Here is a 20,937-nt window from a genome sequence, read left to right as displayed (position 1 = left end):
AGGAGTTAACGTTCCTTTGTTGCTATGAGTAGCACCACGTGACATGGAAGTGTTTCCAGAAAATGCACAGTAAAAACACATCCTGTTTTTATGTGTTTAAAAAAAATGCACTAACCTGAAGAATTTATTCCTAAAACCAGTGGAGTATCTATAGACGTCTCATGGGTTGCAGCTGCAACTGGGCCCTTAAACCAGGGATCCCAAAGATCTCTCTTGCCACTGTCGCCACCCGCCTGGCCCAGTCCCTTACTGCAACTTCTTCCGCCAGTACTTCAGTTTCAGCAGTGACGCCACATCTTCCCTCTCACTTTCTTGGTTTGCTAAGCAGCTAATTCCTCCCTCCACACACCGTACAGGATTAGTAGAGGGAGCAGTCTGCTGCTTAGAAGCGTGAGATAATGGAATGGTAGAGTTGGAAGGGGCCTCTAGGTTCATCTGGTCCAACCCCTTGCTCAGTGCAGGATTCACTGAGTCATCCAAAACATATTTGTCCAGCCTTTGAACACTTCCATTGAAGGAGAACTCACCACCTCCCATGGTAACCTGTTCCACTCATTGATCACCCTCACTGTCAGCAAGTTTTTTTTTCTAATATCTAATTTGTGTCGCCTGTGTTTGAGTTTCATCCCATTGTTCCTAGTCTTTCCTTGTGCAAATGAGAATAGTGCTGATCCTTCTGCACTGTGACAGCCCTTCTGATATTTGTAGACAGCTATTAAGTCTCTTCTCAGCCTTCTTTTTTGCAAGCTAAACATTCTCAGATCCTTTAACCGTTCCTTATAGGACAGTATTTGTAGAGTGCTCACCATCTTCGTAAGTCTTCTTTGAACGTGCTCCAGTTTGTCTGTCTTTTTTTTAAAGTGGGGTGCCCAGAACTCGATACAGTATTCCAGATGAGGTAACTGTGGAAAACTACTGTTCTTGCTGTGGAAATTCAAAAGCCTTTATTATTAGAAGTGCATACATAAAAAGTCAAATGCTACACAGATGCAGGACATGTCAAGACTCTGTTCCATAGTCGAAACGCGTCCTGCATCTGTGTAGCATTTGACCTTTTATGTATACACTTCTAATAATAAAGGTTTTTGAATTTCCACGGCAAGAACAGTAGTCTTCTACAGCTACTTCATATGCATGCTGCATCGGACTGGGCGGTGGAACTGTTCTGATGGAATCCTAAGCCGGTATACTACTATGGGAGCAGCACGGACATCAATGGGTGAGCTTTTTTGCTTTTACTTATTCCACATGAGGTCTGACTAAGGAAGAGTAGAGGGGGATAATTACCTCATGTGATCTAGACTCTATGCTTCTCTTAATACATCCCAGAATTTGGTAATCCTTTTTGGCTGCAGCATCACATTCTTGACTCCTGCTCAGTCTAGGATCTATTAATATACCCAAGTCTTTTCCACATGTGCCGTTTAACCCAATTCCTCCTATTCTGTATGTTCTTTTTCCATTTTTCTTGCCCAGATGTATGACTTTGCATTTGTCGTTGTTAAATACCATTCTGTTAGCCGCTGCCCACTGTTCAAGCTTTTCCAATCTTTTTGAATATGCTCTCTCTCTTTTCCCTAGTGTTAGCTATCCCTCCTAGCTTTGTCATTGCTAAATTTTATCAGTTTCCCATCCATTCCCTCCTGAACAAAACTGAGACTAGAACAGAGCATTGTGGTACCCCACTTGATACATTCTTCCACTTGGATGTGCAGCCATTTAAGACCACTCTTTGAGTATGATCACTCAGCCAGTTATGAATCCACCTAACAGTTGCTTTGTCAATCCCATATTTGGTCATTTTTTCAATATGTATTTAAATGCTTTACTAAAATCAAGATATACTATATCCACCACATTTCCCTGATCCACCCAGTCAATGATTCTGTCATAGAAGGAAATTATATTTGTCTAGCATGACTTGTTTGTTACAAACCCATGCTGGCTCTGGTAATTACTCTATTTTTATCTAAGTATTTGCATACACGCTGTCCAATAACTTGTTCAAAAGATCTTTCCTGGTATAGAAGTCAGGCTCACAGGCCTGTAGTTTCCTGGATCCACCACCTTCCCTTTTTTGAAGATAGGGACAAGATTTCCCATTTTCCAATCCTCTGGGACTTCTCCTGTTCTCCAGGGATTTTCAAAGAGTATGGCGAGTGGTTCAGCAATTACCTCTGCTGCTTCTTTTAGTATCCTAGGATGTAATTCATCTGGACCTGAAACTTGAATTCATTTAAGTTGGCTAAGTGTTCCCTCACCATCTCTCTGTTATATATAGCCTGCATTGTTTTATTCCCCTAATAGTACAAGGAAGATCAGTTGATGTTCCATCTACTTTCTGAGAGAAAAAGGATACAAAATAGGAATTTAAAAGTTCAGTCTTCTCAACATCATTCTTAACCAATTCTTTATAAAGAACAAATAAGGGGATATGTGAATGTATCTGTTGCTATCACGGCGTAATCTATTCCATGCATTCCATACAGTGAAAATTAGAGGGTTATTTCTAATAGTTTCTGGTAGTTCTATATAGGGAAGGTGAAGGATATTTGGTGGTGATGTCAGAGGATATCCTTTGTTCTAAAACTATATTTGTTAAATTTGATAGTAAATATAACCAGTCCTGAATGGTGTGGGCTTTTGATGCTAAGTTATAGTCCTTGATGTGGGGAAAATTAGTTCCTCCATTGGATTTGTGTTTTTGTCTTGTTTTAAAAGCGATAACCCCCCCCCCCCCTTCCTGCCTCACCTATATTTATGAAAGTTTTATATAAATAGTTGATCCCTTTTTCATCTTTTGGTTTTAAAAAGTATGGGTAGAGAGTGAGGGAGGTTTTACAGGCAAGGGAACTTTACTATCTTGAGTAAATTGGCTCTCCCTTAAAAAGGTGAGTCGGAAATTCCCCTAATAGCCTAGGGATGTTTCCAAATCTTTTTATGTTCGTTCTGTATAGCCTAGAGAGGGGTACTTAGTAACATGTATTCTCAAGTATTGTATGGCATTTTTTTCTAATCTGAATGGGTCTTGCCTTGTGCACAGAGGTCTTGTTGGTCCTTTGAGCAGCAATTCTTCAATCTTTAGTTGAAAGTGTAACCCAAAAGACTACCCATGTTTTCTATTTCTTGTAATAGCGTCAGGATGTCTTTTGGGTTACTAATCATTAAAAGTATATCATCTGCAAAGGCCTCTAATTTTACTTCTAGCTCTGTCCATTGAATTACCCATGAAGAGCGACGTTGATAGATGGAGAAGTATAGGGTCTATAGACAGATCAGGAGTGGTAAAAGAGGGCATCCCCGATTGGCTCCTCAGAAAAGGTCAATTGATGATGTATTAAGTCCATTGAAGAGCCTTGTGTGCCGCAGAGTGCTAAGGCAGCAGAAATGCAGTCCTAAGCTCTCAATCACGACCTGAAGAAGGTTGGTTCAATCCCTGTGTGGTTCCGGTTGAATCCATCCTTTTGAGGTCAGTAAAATGAGTACCCAGCTTGCCTAAGGGTAAAAGATGACTGGGAAGGGCAATGACTAGAGATGAGCGAGCGTACTCGTCCGAGCTTGATGCTCGTTCGAGTATTAGGGTGTTTGAGATGCTCGTTACTCGAGACGAGCACCACGCAATGTTCGAGTTACTTTCACTTTCTTCTCTGAGACATTTGCGCGTTTTTCTGGCCAATAGAAAGACAGGGGAGGCATTACAACTTCCTCCTGTGACGTTCCAGCCCTATACCACCCCTCTGCAGTGAGTGGCTGGGGAGATCAGGTGACACCCGAGTATTAAAATCTGCCCCGCCCGCGGCTCACCACAGATGCATGCTGACAGAGATCAGGGAAAGTGCTGCTGATGCTGCTGCTGCTATAGGGAGAGTGTTAGGTGTTATTTTAGTCTTCAAGAACCCCAACGGTCCTTCTTAGGGCCACATCTGACCGTGTGCAGTACTGTTGAGGCTGCTTTTAGCAGTGTTGCACAATTAGTTTTTTTTGTATATCGGGCGTGCAGACCATTGCGTCCTCAGTCTGCAGTCATTTTACAGAGTATAGGGGCAGTACTGGTGAGGCAGGGACAGTGGGAAAGGTGAAAGAGATATACTGTCTATATAGGCAGTGGGCTTTTTCAAAAAAATTGGGGAAAAATACTATATTTGGGCTGCCTGTGACCGTCTTCAGTGTACTGCGTGTCTGCTGGGGGTAGTAGTGATAATTAATACGCAGCTAAGCGTTACAGCAGGCTTGCGCAAAATTGTTTCCTGGCTCTGCTGTGCCCGATACATCACCGCCGTCATACCGCCAGAGGGAAACAGTATACATAATATACGCAGCATACAGGGTCTGTCTGGTGTTTCAGCTCACCATTTAAAAAAATAGAAGCAAAATACTTAAGGCCTACCACTGGCCTTTGGCCACTTGACTGCTTCTGCGCTGTGAATTCCAGTAGCTCAGTCATACGCACCTACGTCTCACTACAGGCTTGCGCAAAATTGTTTCCTGGCTCTGCTGTGCCCGTTACATCACCGCCGTCATACCGCCAGAGGGAAACAGTATACATAATATACGCTGCATACAGGGTCTGTCTGGTGTTTCAGCTCACCATTTAAAAAAATAGAAGCAAAATACTTAAGGCCTACCACTGGCCTTTGGCCACTTGACTGCTTCTGCGCTGTGAATTCCAGTAGCTCAGTCATACGCACCTACGTCTCACTACAGGCTTGCGCATAATTGTTTCCTGGCTCTGCTGTGCATTCCATAAGCGAAGTCAGCCTCCAACCACAGGCCAATAAGCGGCACATTTAATTACAGTGTTCTGTTTCTGCTCTACTCGTAATACACCATGCTGAGGGGTAGGGGTAGGCCTAGAGGACGTGGACGCGGGTGAGGATGCGGAGGCCCAAGTCAGGGTGTGGGCACAGGCCAAGCTCCTGATCCAGGTGTATCGCAGCCAACTGCTGCGGGATTAGGAGAGAGGCAAGTTTCTGGTGTCCCCAGATTCATCTCACAATTAATGGGTCCACGCGGCAGACCTTTATTAGAAACTGAGCAGTGAGAGCAGGTCCTGTCGTGGATGGCATAAAGTGCATCCAGCAATCTATCGACCACCCAGACTTCTACGCCGTCCACTGCTGCAACTCTGAATCTTCTGACTGCTGCTCCTCCTTCCTCCCAGCCTCCTCACTCCATTAAAACGACACATTCTGAGGAGCAGGCAGACTCCCAGGAACTGTTCTCGGGCCCCTGCCCAGAATGGGCAGCAATGGTTCCTCTCCCACCGGAGGAGTTTGTCGTGACCGATGCCCAACCTTTGGAAAGTTCCCGGGGTCCGGGGGATGAGGCTGGGGACTTCCGGCAACTGTCTCAAGAGCTTTCAGTGGGTGAGGAGGACGATGACAATGAGACACAGTTGTCTATCACTCAGGTAGTAGTAATTTCAGTAAGTCCGAGGGAGGAGCGCACAGAGGATTCGGAGGAACAGCAGCTGGACGATGAGGTGACTGACCCCACCTGGTTTGCTAAGCCTACTGAGGACAGGTCTTCAGAGGGGGAGGCAAGTGCAGCAGCAGGGCAGGTTGGAAGAGGCAGTGCGGTGGCCAGGGGTAGAGGCCGGGCCAGACCGAATAATCCAACAACTGTTTCCCAAAGCGCCCCCTCGCGCCATGCCACCTTGCAGAGGCCGAGGTGCTCAAAGGTGTGGCAGTTTTTCACTGAGAGTGCAGACGACTGACGAACTGTGGTGTGCAAGGTTTGTCGCGCCAAGATCAGCTGGGAGCCACCACCACCAGCATGCGCAGACATATGATGGCCAAGCACCCCACAAGGTGGGACGAAGGCCGTTCACCACCTCCGGTTTGCACCACTGCCTGTGCCCCAACCTGCCACTGAGATCCAACCCCCCTCTCAGGACACAGGCACGACCGTCTCCTGGCCTGCACCCACACCCTCACCTCCGCTGTCCTCGGCCCTATCCAGCAATGTCTCTCAGCGTAGCGTCCAGCCGTCGCTAGCGCAACTGTTTGAGCGCAAGCGCAAGTACGCTGGCACGCACCCGCACGCTCAAGCGTTAAACGTGCACATAGCAAAATTGATCAGCCTGGAGATGCTGCCGTATAGGCTTGTGGAAACGGAGGCTTTCAAAAACATGATGGCGGCGGCCCCGCGCTACTCGGTTTCCAGTCGCCACTACTTTTCCCGATGTGCCGTCCCAGCCCTGCACGACCACGTCTCCTGCAACATTGTACGTGCCCTCACCAACGCTGTTACTGCCAAGGTCCACTTAACAACGGACACGTGGACAAGCACAGACGGGCAGGGCCACTATATCTCCCTGACGGCACAATGGGTAAATTTAGTGGAGGCTGGGACTGAGTCAGAGCCTGGGACCGCTCATGTCCTACCCACCCCCAGAATTGCGGGCCCCAGCTCGGTGCTGGTATCTGCGGCGGTGTATGCTTCCTCCACTAAACCACCATCCTCCTCCACCTCCTACGCAACATCTGTCTTGCAATCAAGATGTGTCAGCAGCAGCATGCCGCCAGCAGTTGGTGTCGCGCGGCGTGGCAGCACAGCGGTGGGCAAGCATCAGCAGGCCGTGCTGAAACTACTCAGCTTAGGAGAGAAGAGGCACACGGCCCACGAACTGCTGCAGGGTCTGACAGAGCAGACCGACCGCTGGCTTTCGTCGCTGAGCCTCCAACCAGGCATGGTCGTGTGTGACAATGGCCGTAACCTGGTGGCGGCTCTGCAGCTCGGCAGCCTCACGCACGTGCCGTGCCTGGCCCACGTCTTTAATTTGGTGGTTCAGCGGTTTCTGAAAAGCTACCCACACTTGTCAGACCTGCTCGGAAAGGTGCGCCAGCTCAGCGCACATTTCCACAAGTCCAAGACGGACGCTACCACCCTCCGGACCCTGCAACATCGGTTTAATCTGCCAGTGCACCGACTGCTGTGCGACGTGCCCACACGGTGGAACTCTACGCTCCACATGTTGGCCAGGCTCTATGAGCAGCGTAGAGCTATAGTGGAATACCAACTCCAACATGGGCGGCGTAGTGGGAGTCAGCCTCCTCAATTCTTTACAGAAGAGTGGGCCTGGTTGGCAGACATCTGCCAGGTCCTTGGAAACTTTGAGGAGTCTACCCAGATGGTGAGCCGGGATGCTGCAATCATTAGCGTCACCATTCCTCTGCTATGCCTCTTGAGAAGTTCCCTCCAAAGCATAAAGGTAGACGCTTTGCGCTCGGAAACAGAGGCGGGGGAAGACAGTATGTCGCTGGATAGTCAGAGCACCCTCCTGTCTATATCTCAGCGCGTTGAAGAGGAGGAGGAGGGGGAGGAGCATGAGGAGGAGGGGAAAGAGACAGCTTGGCCCACTGCTGAGGGTACCCATGCTGCTTGCCTGTCATCCTTTCAGCATGTATGGCCTGAGGAGGAGGAGGATCCTGAAAGTGATCTTCCTAGTGAGGACAGCCATGTGTTGCGTACAGGTACCCTGGCACACATGGCTGACTTCATGTTAAGATGCCTTTCTCGTGACCCTCGCGTTACACGCATTCTGGTCACTACGGATTACTGGGTGTACACAGTGCTCGACCCACAGTATAAGGAGAACCTTTCCACTCTCATACCCGAAGAGGAAAGGCGTTCGAGAGTGATGCTATACCACAGGACCCTGGCGGACAAACTGATGGTAAAATTCCCATCCGACAGCGCTAGTGGCAGAAGGCGCAGTTCCGAGGGCCAGGTAGCAGGGGAGGCGCGGAGATCAGGCAGCATGTACAGCACAGGCAGGGGAACACTCTCCAAGGCCTTTGCCAGCTTTATGGCTCCCCAGCAAGACTGTGTCACCGCTCCCCAGTCAAGGCTGAGTTGGTGGGAGCACTGTAAAAGGATGGTGAGGGAGTACGTAGCCGATCGCACGACCGTCCTCCGTGACGCCTCTGCTCCCTACAACTACTGGGTGTCGAAGCTGGACACGTGGCCTGAACTCGCGCTGTATGCCCTAGAGGTGCTTGCTTGTCCTGCGGCTAGCGTCTTGTCAGAGAGGGTGTTTAGTGCGGCTGGGGGAATCATCACGGATAAGCGTACCCGCCTGTCAACTGACAGTGCCGACAGGCTTACACTCATAAAGATGAACAAAGCCTGGATTTTCCCAGACTTCTCTTCTCCACCAGCGGACAGCAGCGGTACCTAAACAATACGTAGGCTGCACACGCGGATGGAAGCATCGTTCTCTATCACCATCAAAAACGGGAACCTTTTAGCTTCATCAATCTGTGTATTATATTCATCCTCCTCCTCCTGCTCCTCCTCCTGAAACCTCACGTAATCACGCCGAACGGGCAATTTTTCTTAGGCCCACAAGGCTCAGTCATATTACTTTTGTAAACAATGTTTATACGTGTCTATGTATTAAAAACCCCGGTCAGACTGGGGCATGCAGTGTGGGCCGAAGACCACCTGCATTTAATCGGACGTTACCTTAGCTGTGCTGGACACTGCAATGGGATATATTTATGTACCGCCGGTGGCTTCCTGGGACCCACCTATGCTGTCGGTCCACACAGAGTTGTAACTGCATGTGTCTACTTATAAAGAACCCCAGTCTGACTGGGGCATGCAGTGTGGGCCGAAGCCCACCTGCATTAAACCTGACGTTACCTCAGCTGTGCTGGGCACTGCAATGGGATTTATTTATGTACCGCCGGTGGGTTCCAGGGAGCCACCCATGCTGTCGGTCCACACGGACTTCACAATAGGGAGTTGTACCTGCCTGTGTCTACTTATAAAAAAACCCAGTCTGACTGGGGCATGCAGTGTGGGCCGAAGCCCACCTGCATTTAATCTGACGTTAGCTCTGCTGTCCAGGGCACTGCAATGGGATACATTTATGTACAGCCGGTGGGTTCCAGGGAGCCACTCATGCTGTGGGTGCACACGGAATTCCCATTGCGGAGTTGTACCTGCCTGTGACTATTTATAAAAAACCCCGGTCTGACTGGGGCATGCAGACACCTTGACAGAATGAATAGTGTGTGGCACATGGGTTCCCCATTGCTATGCCCACGTGTGCAGCTCCTGATGGAGGTGGCACAGGATTGAATTTCTCATTGCTTCTGTACAGCATTGTGGGCTATCGCCTCGCCCCTTTTAAAGAGGGTCGCTGCCTGGCCCTGCCAACCCTCTGCAGTGTGTGCCTCCGGTTCTTCCTCATGGCAGACGCACTTTTAAATAGACATGAGGGTGGTGTGGCTGTGAGGCCAGCGTGTGGCATGAGGGCAGCTGAAGGCTGCGCAGGGACACTTTGGTGTGCGCTATGGACACTGGGTCGTGTGTGTGTGTGTGGGGGGGGGGGGTTGGCCAGCATGTAACCTAGGAGAAGTGGCAGCGGAGTGTCATGGAGGCAGTGATTGTGATTTGTTGGAGGTAGTGTGGTGCTTAGCTAAGGTATGCCTTGCTAATGATGGTTTTTCAGAAGTAAAAATTGTTGGGAGGGGGAGGCACTCTTGCCGCTATTGTGGCTTAATAGTGGGACCTGGGAACTTGAGATGCAGCCCAACATGTAGCCCCTCGCCTGCCCTATCCGTTTCTGTGTCTTTCCCATCACTTTCTTGAATTTCCCAGATTTTCACAAATGTAAACCTTAGCGAGCATCGGCGATATACAAAAATGCTCGGGTCGCGCATTGACTTCAATGGGGTTCGTTACTCGAAACGAACCCTCGAGCATCGCGAAAAGTTCGGCTCGAGTAACGAGCACCCGAGCATTTTGGTGCTCGCTCATCTCTAGCAATGACAAACCATCCCGCAAAAACAGTCTGCCAAAAAACGTCACGATGTGACGTCAACCAAGGCATTAGTCATGACTTAGTGCTTGCACCAGGGGACTTTACCTATTATAGAGATCTGCAACTAAAAAGCTGTTTGATTATTACAACTAATTTCCATGTATTTTGGTGTGCGGAAAACCATAAAAATTTGAAAAAAAATCCTAGACGTCTGGATTTACCGCAAAATGCAACATTCTCTTTCACTTTTGCAAATTTCTCAATTTTTTATTTATTTTTTTTAAGTTTAAAGTCAAAATTACTATTCATTAATTCACATCAGTGCATTTAAGATTTACAATGTCAAAAAAAACATAACTTTCAAAGAAAAGAACTTCCAGAGTGAGCTAATGGAAACCAGCATTAACATGTTGCAAGCTGACCTCGCAGGCACTGACATGCACAGGCTTGATTCAATTTTTTTTCTTGGTTCTCGTCTGTGGTACTATTGTATCTTGATGCCACCAGAAGTATGGGTGGAGACCAGATACAGGGTGCTTGACAGGGCGGTGAGGCCCCCAGGAGCTGATTGGCTGTCTTGAGCAAGGCCGCAGAAATCGCTCTCCCTGGAGCAGCCCCCCCCCTCTTTCTCTCTGTGGCAAACTGCTATGCGGCACCTGCGCTGACTGTGTGATACTGCAGCCGCTCTAGGAATCCCCCTGCTGTGAGGCTGTGCCCTCCCATCTTCCCTGGCAAAGCCCTTGCGCTGTGACTTACGAAGCCGCAGAGCATCTCCCTTGGCCATCTGCTCCCTCATAGCTCTCTCCACAGACGTGTCTGTGCCGCCTCTCAGCTCTGTGGCCGCCAACAGCTCGCTCCCCTGCTCGGTGTCTGCCGTCACTGCCAGTGACGCCGGCTCTCTGCTGGTATGGCCGCTGACAAGCGGAAAGATAGGGAGTAACTCCTACAATCTTTTCGTCTTAGCTCGCCATTCTTAAATCGGGTTTCCCCAAGTTAGTGTTATGGCTCCGTGGAAGTGTATTAATTCGCCTGACAGTTTCTGTTTCATTTGTGGTAAATATACAGTGTTGAAGCAACAGCTGAATATTACAGATTTTATTAAAAAAAAGTATATTTCGCATACTTCGGACTTGGAGATCAAGATAAAGTTTGGACACCTCATAAAGTGTGCAAATGGTGTGTTGAGGACCTTCAAAATTTGTTTAATTGTAATAAAAGGCTTTCCATTATGGGATTCCTATGGTATGGTGAAAGCAAAAGAACTATATTGACGACTGTTACTTTTGTTCAAGAGATGTGAAAGGGTATAATTCCAAATGGAAGCATTCCATTTCATACCCCAATCTTCACTCAACAATTCATCCTATCCCCCATGGCACAGATATACCAGTACCCAAGCCCCTGTAATGGATTGTAATAAACTAAGTTAAATGCCTATTGCAAATATGTGCTTTTTCTACTAACACACGCTGCCTCTTTAAATGCTGACTGACTACTTGCTCTCCCCTCCCACCCTGTTCCTGACAATTCACTCAAGATGTCACCTCCATCCAAGAACGCAACCAAGATAACACACATGATGACGTTAGCTACTGGAGGGAGAAACCCCTTAAACCCTTTCCAATCCACTGTCTGACCTCTGAAGACATTATGATTTAAGGCTGTACAGCTCTGATGTTGGAAGACATCCGTCAGGGTTCTTTTACTGTATATTGCCAGCCTCTCTGCTGTCGGAGCCTATCCAACGTATCACCTCATGCAGTACTGACTTTAGCCAGAATATAGCGCCGTTGTATAATTGCAGAAAAAGAGTAAGCCCCCTAGGAAAACCAGGATACAAATTAGATTGGAAAGGGTTAAAGCAATAACCAATCAGCTACAGATTCATACTTCATGACGTATTATGACAGGTATGTCCTGGAGCGTGGCGACCTCTCTTCATACAGCGCGGGCGTCAGCTGTTTATTACATCTGATACCCTGGGGTAATAGCTGCAATCGGCCGTGCGTCCGATCGCGGCTATTAACCCTTTAAATGCCGCTGTCAATTCTGACAATGGCATTTAAATCCCCTGAACGGCCCTCCCGCGGTTAGATCGGGGTAGCTGTGCAGGTGTCATGGCAGCTGGGGGCCTTCTTAAAAGCCCCAGGGCTGCTTTAGCAGACTGCCTATCAAGCCATGCCCGTGGGGTGGCTTGATAGACTGCCTGTCAAATCGTAGTATGATGTAATGCTATAAAAGAAAAGTGAAAATAAGAGCAATAAAGTTTTGTTAATTGTATAAAAAAAAAAAAAAAAAAGGTTATAAAAGTTTAAATCGCCCCCTTTTTGCCATATCTATAATTAAAAAATCTGAGGAACACACAAAGGCAGTAGACTATTCTTAAAGTAAAGACTAGGGATGAGCGAGTATACTCGCTAAGGCACCACTCACTCGAGTAATGTGCCTTAGCCGAGTATCTCCCTGCTCGTCCCGAAAGATTCGGGTGCCGCCGCGGGGCGGGGAGCTGCGGGGGAGAGCAGGGAGGAATGGAGGGGAGATCTCTCTCTCCCTCTCTCCTGCCCGCTCTGCCCCACTCCCCACCGCAACTCACCTGTCAGCCGCGGCGGCACCCGAATCTTTCGGGACGAGCAGGGAGGTACTCGGCTAAGGCACATTACTCGAGCGAGTAGTGCCTTAGCGAGTATACTCGCTCATCCCTAGTAAAGACCTTTCACAGTGTAGACTATTTTTACATTAAAACTAGATTTTATTTCCAAATATTAAAATACCGCCATGTGGGGGCACACCAACAAAAACAAACAACATATAAATAAAGCCCTAAAGAGGACACTAAATCAAGACAAGGTTACCCCTTTAACACCTTAAGGACCAGACACTTTTTAGGGATTTTACCCATGTGGCAGTTTTACTGCTCTATTTTTTTTCCTTTAGCCACCAAAATTATTTTTGCTGCGTTTTTTTTTTCCGTGACATATAGGACTATTTTTTAAAATCTTTTTCTCTGACTTTTTTTTTCCGTTTTTTAGTTTTATTGGGGGTAAAAAGCTTTAAAAAAAATGATTTTTTTAACATTAATTTTTTTAAAAATTATAATTTTTCTCTTTACACTAAACTAAGGTATGGGAATGGGTTCCTCTATTTGTTTCAGACGTTTTGATATATTGTATGTATGGTTTTGGTGTACAGGGCGCATACAGCGACAGTTTTTGTTGGCGTCTGCTTTGTGTTATTCTCTTTCTTATGTATATATTGTTGTTTTATTCTCTTATTTTGTTTTACTTGTGTATGTAATTATGTTTTTTACCATGTATGTCCCCCATGATGTCATGTAAGACCTCCTGGGGGACATTCACATTTTTTTTTCTTTATTTGACACTTTCCCACTGCAGCTGGGGCGTCCATAGGAGCCCCAGTTACACGGGAAAGCAACCCCTGTAGTGACATTAGTCACTTGCAGAGCTGCCTCCAGCTCTGCAGTAGCAGGGAATCCCGGGAGGTCATATGACCCCCCCCTCCCCCCGGGCTCCCGTAGTGAAAGTACATGTTACTTTTACTTTCCCCACACAGTGCTCATTGAACTCTGTATAACGGGGAAGCAGAAGGCAGAAAGGGTTAAAACCCCCTCCTGCCTTCTGCTCCAGGTTATCAGCTGTCACTAACCGGAGACTTAAAGCACAGCCGTAATTTTACTATCGGCGGTGCTCTAAGCCCAGGACCAGCCTCCGTAAATTTACGGTGGCTGGTCCTAAACGGGTTAATGAGGAAACAATGGGGGAACCTACCAGTGGTACTATTTGTTGCGTTATAAACCAGATATGATGGTTAACGCAGTCCCACTGGTTGTAAAAAGATTTGGATAAGTATAAAACACACTTTTACTATTACTCAATGAGGCCTGATGGTGCCTGTATCATTTATAGCTTTCAATTAGTGTGTTGATGCACTTGTCTCATGAGGGTTAGTATCTGTAGTTCATTTTTGTTCGAACTTTTATTGAGTTATGAAGGTAAGTAAGTACATGTATATCTTATTCGGTTTTGTGAAACTTCAACGCGTTTCATCGCCAATGAGGCAGATCATCAGGAAGTGAAATTTATAACCTTGTATTGGAGTTAGAATGAGAATACAAAAAATGAAACCTTGATTTAGATTTATCACCAGTATGTTTAAATCATTTCACTCAATCAACCTTTTATGCTATTGAATCATGCATCACAGTATACTTAGTGTCATGTTGTCTTAGTAAGCAAGGGAGCTATAATTATACTTTGTAATATACATCGTGCATTAAATATGAGCCATACAGAAGTTATTCACTTACCTGCTCCGTTGCTAGCGTCCTCGTCTCCATGGTTCCGTCTAAATTCTCTGGCGGCTTGCTTTTTTAGACGCGCTTGCGCAGTCCGGTCTTCTGCTCTGAGCACAAGCCGCTTCAGTGTGCTCGCCGCTACAGCTCTTCTGCGCATGCGCAGACGAGCTGTATCTTCTCGGGAGCGCGCTGGAGCGGCCATTCTGCTACCATCCTCTCTTAGAGGAAGGTGCAGAGCCGCCCAGCAGAGCCCCCCAGCCGCCCAGCAGAGCTGCCCAGCCCAGCCGCCAAGGTAAGTGATGGGTGACTGACTGACGGGGGTGACGCGTGACGGACTGCCGCTGTGGCCCCGGAGCCTGCCGCTGTGGCCCCGGAGCCTACCGCTGTGGCCCCACAGCCTACCGCTGTGGCCCCCGGAGCCTACCGCTGGGCCCCGGGGCCTACCGCTGTGGCCCCGGTGCCTACCGCTGGGCCCCGGAGCCTACCGCTGGGGAGCCGGGGCGTAGCGCTGGGGAGCCGGGGCGTAGCGCTGGGGAGCTGGGGCTAGCGCGGGGGAGCCAGGGCCTAGCGCGGGGGAGCCGGGGCCTAGCGCCGGTTACCTGCTGCCTGGCGGTGGGTGACTGGTCGGCCGCGTTCAATCCCGGGGTCCGGTCGGCGGCTGCGGGGCGTCTGGTTGTCAGGGAGACACAGCTGGTAGCGTCTCGGGAGTGCACACGTCGGGCTACAGCAAGCGACGTGAAAAGAGGCGGCGGCCATCTTGGGGAAACTTATTATAAGTTGCTGAAACGCTGGAACTGTAAGTACAAACCAGCTAGAAAAGTCATTTACATGGGTGATAAGTAATGTATGCTTAATTAATAAGGGGGACTGGGCAAAAAAAAAAATTTCACTGCTTCCTCGAGACAACCCCTTTAAGTAAGAATTTAGAAAAAAATGGATAGAGGAATCTATACAATTCTCGTTAAAATTGATTAACCTTCCTTTAGAGGGGGAAAAAAACCACGCTGATACAGAATCAAAAAACCCTAGAAGAATCTGTACAAAAAGCAAAGTCATTCTCGTCCATCCTGAGTTTATTCAATGCGAGAAGGTACTGCAGGAAACTATTAGTAAATATACAAATCGTATCAAGGAAAGAAAACACAATCTTTTCTTGAGAGACCTGCAGAACTTCCGTGGGAATTTAATATTAACCAACCTTAGACCACCATCTGAAACTGAATTGTCTGATTTAAAACCCTCAGACTCAGAAGGGTTAAGATATTCAAGATCTCGGCCACTACCACCTCGAACAATATTGTGGGAAGGGACGTGCGAGACATACAAGTGAGGATTTCCTTGAACAACCCATTTCACATTATTTTTTAAGGGGGCACCACGAACTTCCACCCCCACATTAACTACAGCTAGTCTAGTTTCCAACCCAACACTGATTCATACTAATATGACTATTGACTCCAATACCTCATATAAAATGCAAATATAATTAATCTGTCCAAACACATTTTGAATGCGAACGAGACTGGAGTCTTGGAGAGGGGGCTGTCCTTCGTCCCGACGACCCGCTACCAGCCCTTTGTCTGGACGAAGGACATCTCCCTCTTCACCAGGAAACTGAGATGGAGAAAATACTTTGCCATCAAAGATAGGAGAATGGCAGAAAAATTTGGTTTAAGTACACAAGACATAGTAACATAGTAACATAGTATGTAAGGCTGAATGAAGACATTGTCCATCTAGTCCAGCCTGTCTATCGTACTTTGTTGATCCAGAGGAAGGCAAAAAACCCCAAGGCCAGAAACCAATTAGCCCTTTTGGGGAAAAAATTCCTTCCCGACTCCCTAATGGCAATCAGACTGTTCCCTGGATCAACCCCTAATAGTTCCTACCTGCCTATATACCCGGATTGACACTTCACCTAATATTTATATCCTGTAATATCCTTCTTCTCCAGAAAGACATCAAGTCCCCTTTTAAACTCCTCTATGGATTTTGCTATCACCACTTCCTCCGGTAGAGAGTTCCACAGTCTCACTGCTCTTACAGTAAAGAATCCCCTTCTATGTTGGTGATGAAACCTACTTTCCTCTAATCGTAGCGGATGTCCTCTTGTTACCGTCGTGGTCCTGGGTGTAAACAGATCGCGGGAGAGATCCATGTGTTGTCCCCTCATGTACTTATACATGGTTATTTGGTCGCCTCTTAACCTTCTTTTTTCTAGAGTAAATAATCTCAATTTGGATAGCCTCTCTGGGTATTCCAGTCCCGTCATTCCATGTATTAGTTTAGTTGCCCTTCTTTGAACCCCCTCCAATACCGTAACATCTTTCCAGAGCACCGGTGTCCAGAATTGTACGCAGTATTCCATGTGAGGCCTGACAAGTGCCTTATATAATGGAAGGATGATGTTCTCGTCCTTCGCCCCTATACCTCTTTTAATGCATCCCAAGACTTTATTTGCCTTTGCAGCAGCTGACTGGCATTGGTTACTCCAGTTTAGTCTATTATCCACTAATACCCCCAGATCCTTTTCCATATCACTTTTCCCTAGTGGTACCCCATTAAGTGAATATTGGTGACATCCGTTTCTCCTGCCCATGTGCATAGTCTTACATTTTTCAACATTGAACTTCATTTGCCATTTTTCTGCCCAAGCCCCCAGCTTGTCCAGGTCCGTTTGCAGCCGCACATTGTCCTCCGTTGTATTAATTATATTGTATAATTTTGTGTCATCTGCAAATATTGATATTTTGCTGTGCAGCCCCTCTACCAGGTCATTGATAAATATGTTGAACAGAGTGGGGCCCAAAACTGAACCCTGTGGCACCCCACTAGCGACTATGGTCCGATCATAGTACGCACCATTTATTACCACCCTCTGCTTTCTATCATTGAGCCAATTTTTTACCCACTTACACACGTTTTCGCCCAGTCCGAGCTGCCTCATTTTGTATATTAGCCTATTATGTGGCACGGTGTCAAAGGCTTTAGAGAAGTCCAGATATACGAGATCAATAGATTCTCCCGGGTCCAGCTTAGAGCTTACTTCATCGTAGAAACTGATCAGATTTGTCTGACATGAGCGACCCTTCATGAATCCATGCTGGTGAGGAGTTATTCCCTTGTTTTCCTTGAGGTACTCATCGATGGCGTCTCTCAGAATCCCCTCGAAAATTTTTCCCATTACTGAAGTGAGACTTACTGGCCTGTAGTTTCCAGGCTCACTTTTGCTCCCTTTTTTGTAAATTGGAACCACGTTGGCAATGCGCCAATCCAATGGTACTACACCGGTCTTGATAGTGTCTAGAAATATTAGGTATAGAGGCCCAGCTATCTCGTCACTTAGTTCCCTTAGTATCCTTGGGTGTAATCCATCTGGGCCCGGCGATTTATCAATTTTAGTTTTCTTTAGACGCTTCCGCACCTCCTCCTGTGTTAGGTATGAGATGTTTTGTGAGGGATTCGTTTTATTCCCCTGTATCTCGTGTGGCATTTCCTTTTCTTTTGTGAATACACTTGAGAAGAAACTGTTTAGTAGATTTGCTTTCCCTTCGTCATCATCAATGATTTCTCCTGCATTGTTTTTTAACGGGCCATCGCTCTGCCTGCAAATCCTTTTGCTGTTAATGTAGTTGAAAAATAGCTTCGGGTTGTTTTTGCTCTCTTTGGCGATCCGTCTTTCTGCTTCCTCCTTGGCAGTTTTGATCGTATCTTTGCATATTTTTTTTTCCCTGTACGATTTTAGCGCTTCTTCGCTGCCTTCTTGCTTTAGTAGTTTGAACGCTTTCTTTCTTTCGTTTATTGCCCCTCTTACCGTCTTGTCGAGCCACATTGGTTTCCTTTTAGTTGAGTTTCTTTTATTTTTAAAGGGAATGAACTGCTCACATGAGGCGATTAGGATCCTTTTGAACTTTTCCCATTTTTCCTCCGTACTGATATTTTTGAGGATGTTGTCCCAATTAATGTTACTGATAGTAGTTCTAAGCTCATCAAATTTTGCTTTACTAAAGTTTAGTTTCTTTGTCACTCCCTGATAAGGCTTCCTATAGATTGACAGCTGGAAGTTGATTATATTGTGGTCACTGTTCCCCAAGTGCCCCTCAACCTGTACCCCCTTTATTCGGTCCGGTTTGTTAGTTAGTACTAGGTCCAGAATGGCCCTCCCTCTAGTTGGTTCCTGCACAAGTTGGTTCAGGTAATTGTCTTTAATTACTCTCAAGAATTTGTCACCCCTGTGAGATTTGCAGGTTTCCTTCTCCCATGTTATATCTGGACAATTAAAGTCCCCCATGATAATTACTTCGTTGCGCTTTGACACCTCCTCTATCTGCCTTAGTAGTAAGTTTTCAGTTTCTTCTGTTGCTTTTGGTGGTCTATAGAAGACCCCTATCAGGATTTTGTTATTTTTTCCTCCCTGTATTTCTACCCACAGAGATTCCACCTGTTCGTCTCCTACCCCTATATCCTCCCGTAGCCTCGGCTTCAAGTTCGATTTGACGTACAGACATACCCCTCCCCCTTTCTGGTTCCTTCGGTCTCTTCTGAAGAGATTGTGCCCCTGCAAATTCACCGCCCAATCGCACTTATCATCAAGCCATGTTTCCGTTATTCCGACTATATCATAGTTTTCATCAGTCATTCTCGCTTCAAGCTCACCCACTTTACCAATCAGACTTCTTGCATTCGTGGTCATACAATTTATATCATTTTTTTTGTTTTTTAAATTTGTTTTGTTGCTATTCGTACTTATGGCTGATCTATCAATTCTAACTGTACTAACCCCACCCCCTGCTCGACCCCCATTCCCTTTGCTTGGACCCGAATCTATAGTTACACTGGCTACCCCACTATTTCTCATTTTACCCTCCCCCCCAGTCCCTAGTTTAAACACTCCTCCAGCCTTCTAGCCATCTTATCCCCCAGCACAGCTGCACCCTCCCCATTAAGATGCAGCCCGTCCCTACGGTAGAGCCTGTAGCCGACAGCAAAGTCAGCCCAGTTCTCCAGGAACCCAAATCCCTCCTTCTTACACCAACTCCGGAGCCACTTGTTTACCTCCCTAAGACCCTTCTGCCTTTCTAGTGTGGCTTTAGGTACAGGTAGTATTTCCGAGAAAACTACCCTGGAGGTCCTTGCCCTGAGCTTGGACCCTAAGTCCCTGAAATCATTTTTGAGGGCCCTCCATTGACCTCTAACTCGTTCATTGGTGCCAACGTGCACCATGACTGCTGGATCCTCACAAGCCCCTCCCAGTAATCTGTCAATCCGATCCGCGATGGGTCGAACTCGAGCGCCAGGAAGACAACACACCGTTCGACGATCCCGGTCTTTATGGCAGATTGCCCTCTCTGTCCCCCTAATAATTGAGTCCCCCACCACTAGAACCTGTCTAGCCTGCCCTGCTCTCCCCGTCCCCGTCTCACTGGAGCAGTCATCCCCCTGGCGTTCAGAGGGCATGTTGTGCTGCAGCGGTGCTGGCTCTGTAATGGCATCGCCCTCATCTGCCAATGTTGCAGACATGTTGGGTTGTGCCAGTTCAGGACCAGCCTCCCTAGATCTATTCCCTCTACGCCTCCTTCTATCTGACACCCAGCTGACTGCCTGCTCCCCCTGCTCTTCCGTATTACCATCCGCCCCCGCCTCTACCCCAGCGAGTGTCTGCTCAGTGAGCAGCAAACTCCTTTCCATGTTGTCAATGGCTCTCAGTGTTGCCAGTTGCTCATTTAGATCCAGAATTTGGGCTTCTAAATGTGCGACGTGCACGCATCTTGCGCAACAGTATGCACCCTCGATCGGCTGGTCAAGGACCGCATACATTGCACAAGTAGCACGACATTGCCAGACATGGAGCTCATCCTAATGGGGATCTACAATTTACTTGTGGAAGTAGTGAAGATAGACTTGTTCACACTCCGCTCACGCGCTGCTGCAACCGCTCAACCGCTGACCCGCTGCTGCAACCACTCACACTCCGCTCACACCCTGCTATAACCGCTGACCCGCTGCTGCAACCGCTCACACTCCGCTCACACGCTGCTATAACTGCTCACCCGCTGCTTCAACCGCTGCTGCGACCCCTCACCCGCTGCTGCGACCCCTCACCCGCTGCTGCGACCCCTCACCCGCTGCTGCGACCGCTCACCCGCTGCTGCGACCACTCAACTGCTCACACGCTGCTGCAACCGCTCACTCACTGCTGCCTCTGTGCAACCACTCACACGCTGCCGCTCGCACAAACGCTTACCCGCTGACACGCGCTCACAAAAATTTTTTTTTTTTTATCCCCTCACAAACACTTAGACCCCCAGACACACACACACACACAGAAGACACAATTAACCAGATACACAGAAGACACACAGCTCACAAACACACACAGAGGATACTTATCAGCTCCTCCACTCCTCCTGGTGACGTCACCCGCTGTCCCGGCGGCCGCTCACTCTGCCCTCCTGTCTCAGCTGCTCCGTTCTGGTCCACTCCGCTGGTCCCCTCCGCTGCTGCCGGTCTCTGTTTGCTGGCCCCGCACCTGCTTTGGCTCCGGTATCCGGTATCGGCTGCTGAGCTCCGCTCCGCTCAGTGACGTCACCTGGTCTCCCGGCGGCCGCTCACTCCACCTGTCACTCTGCCCTCCTGCTGCTACTCTGAGACCCGCTCCGCTTCTGCACTCCTCCTGCCGGCTCCTGTCACCTCCGGGCGCCGGTATCGGCTCCTCCGCTGGTCCGATGTCTCTTCAGACCCCCGCTCGTGCCTCTGCCTCGGTGCGCTGCTCCCAGGTCTCCGCACTTTACAAAGCCTTGAAGATGAAAATGATAGGGATTACCAACATATTACCTTGAAACGACAGAAT

General features: G+C 47.9%; 1 protein-coding gene across 1 annotated transcript in view; it reads left to right on the top strand.

Annotated features, from left to right (window-relative positions):
• CNST (consortin, connexin sorting protein) overlaps positions 1-20,937 on the top strand; it is a 420,527-nt gene that overhangs the window by 355,072 nt on the left and 44,518 nt on the right. The gene's annotated exons all lie outside the window — the stretch shown is intronic.

Source organism: Eleutherodactylus coqui, chromosome 3 (assembly GCF_035609145.1).
Source record: "Eleutherodactylus coqui strain aEleCoq1 chromosome 3, aEleCoq1.hap1, whole genome shotgun sequence".
NCBI lineage: Eukaryota > Metazoa > Chordata > Amphibia > Anura > Eleutherodactylidae > Eleutherodactylus > Eleutherodactylus coqui.
The sequence above is the reverse complement of the archived record's forward strand: the minus strand, read 5'-3'. Positions and strand labels throughout refer to the sequence as shown.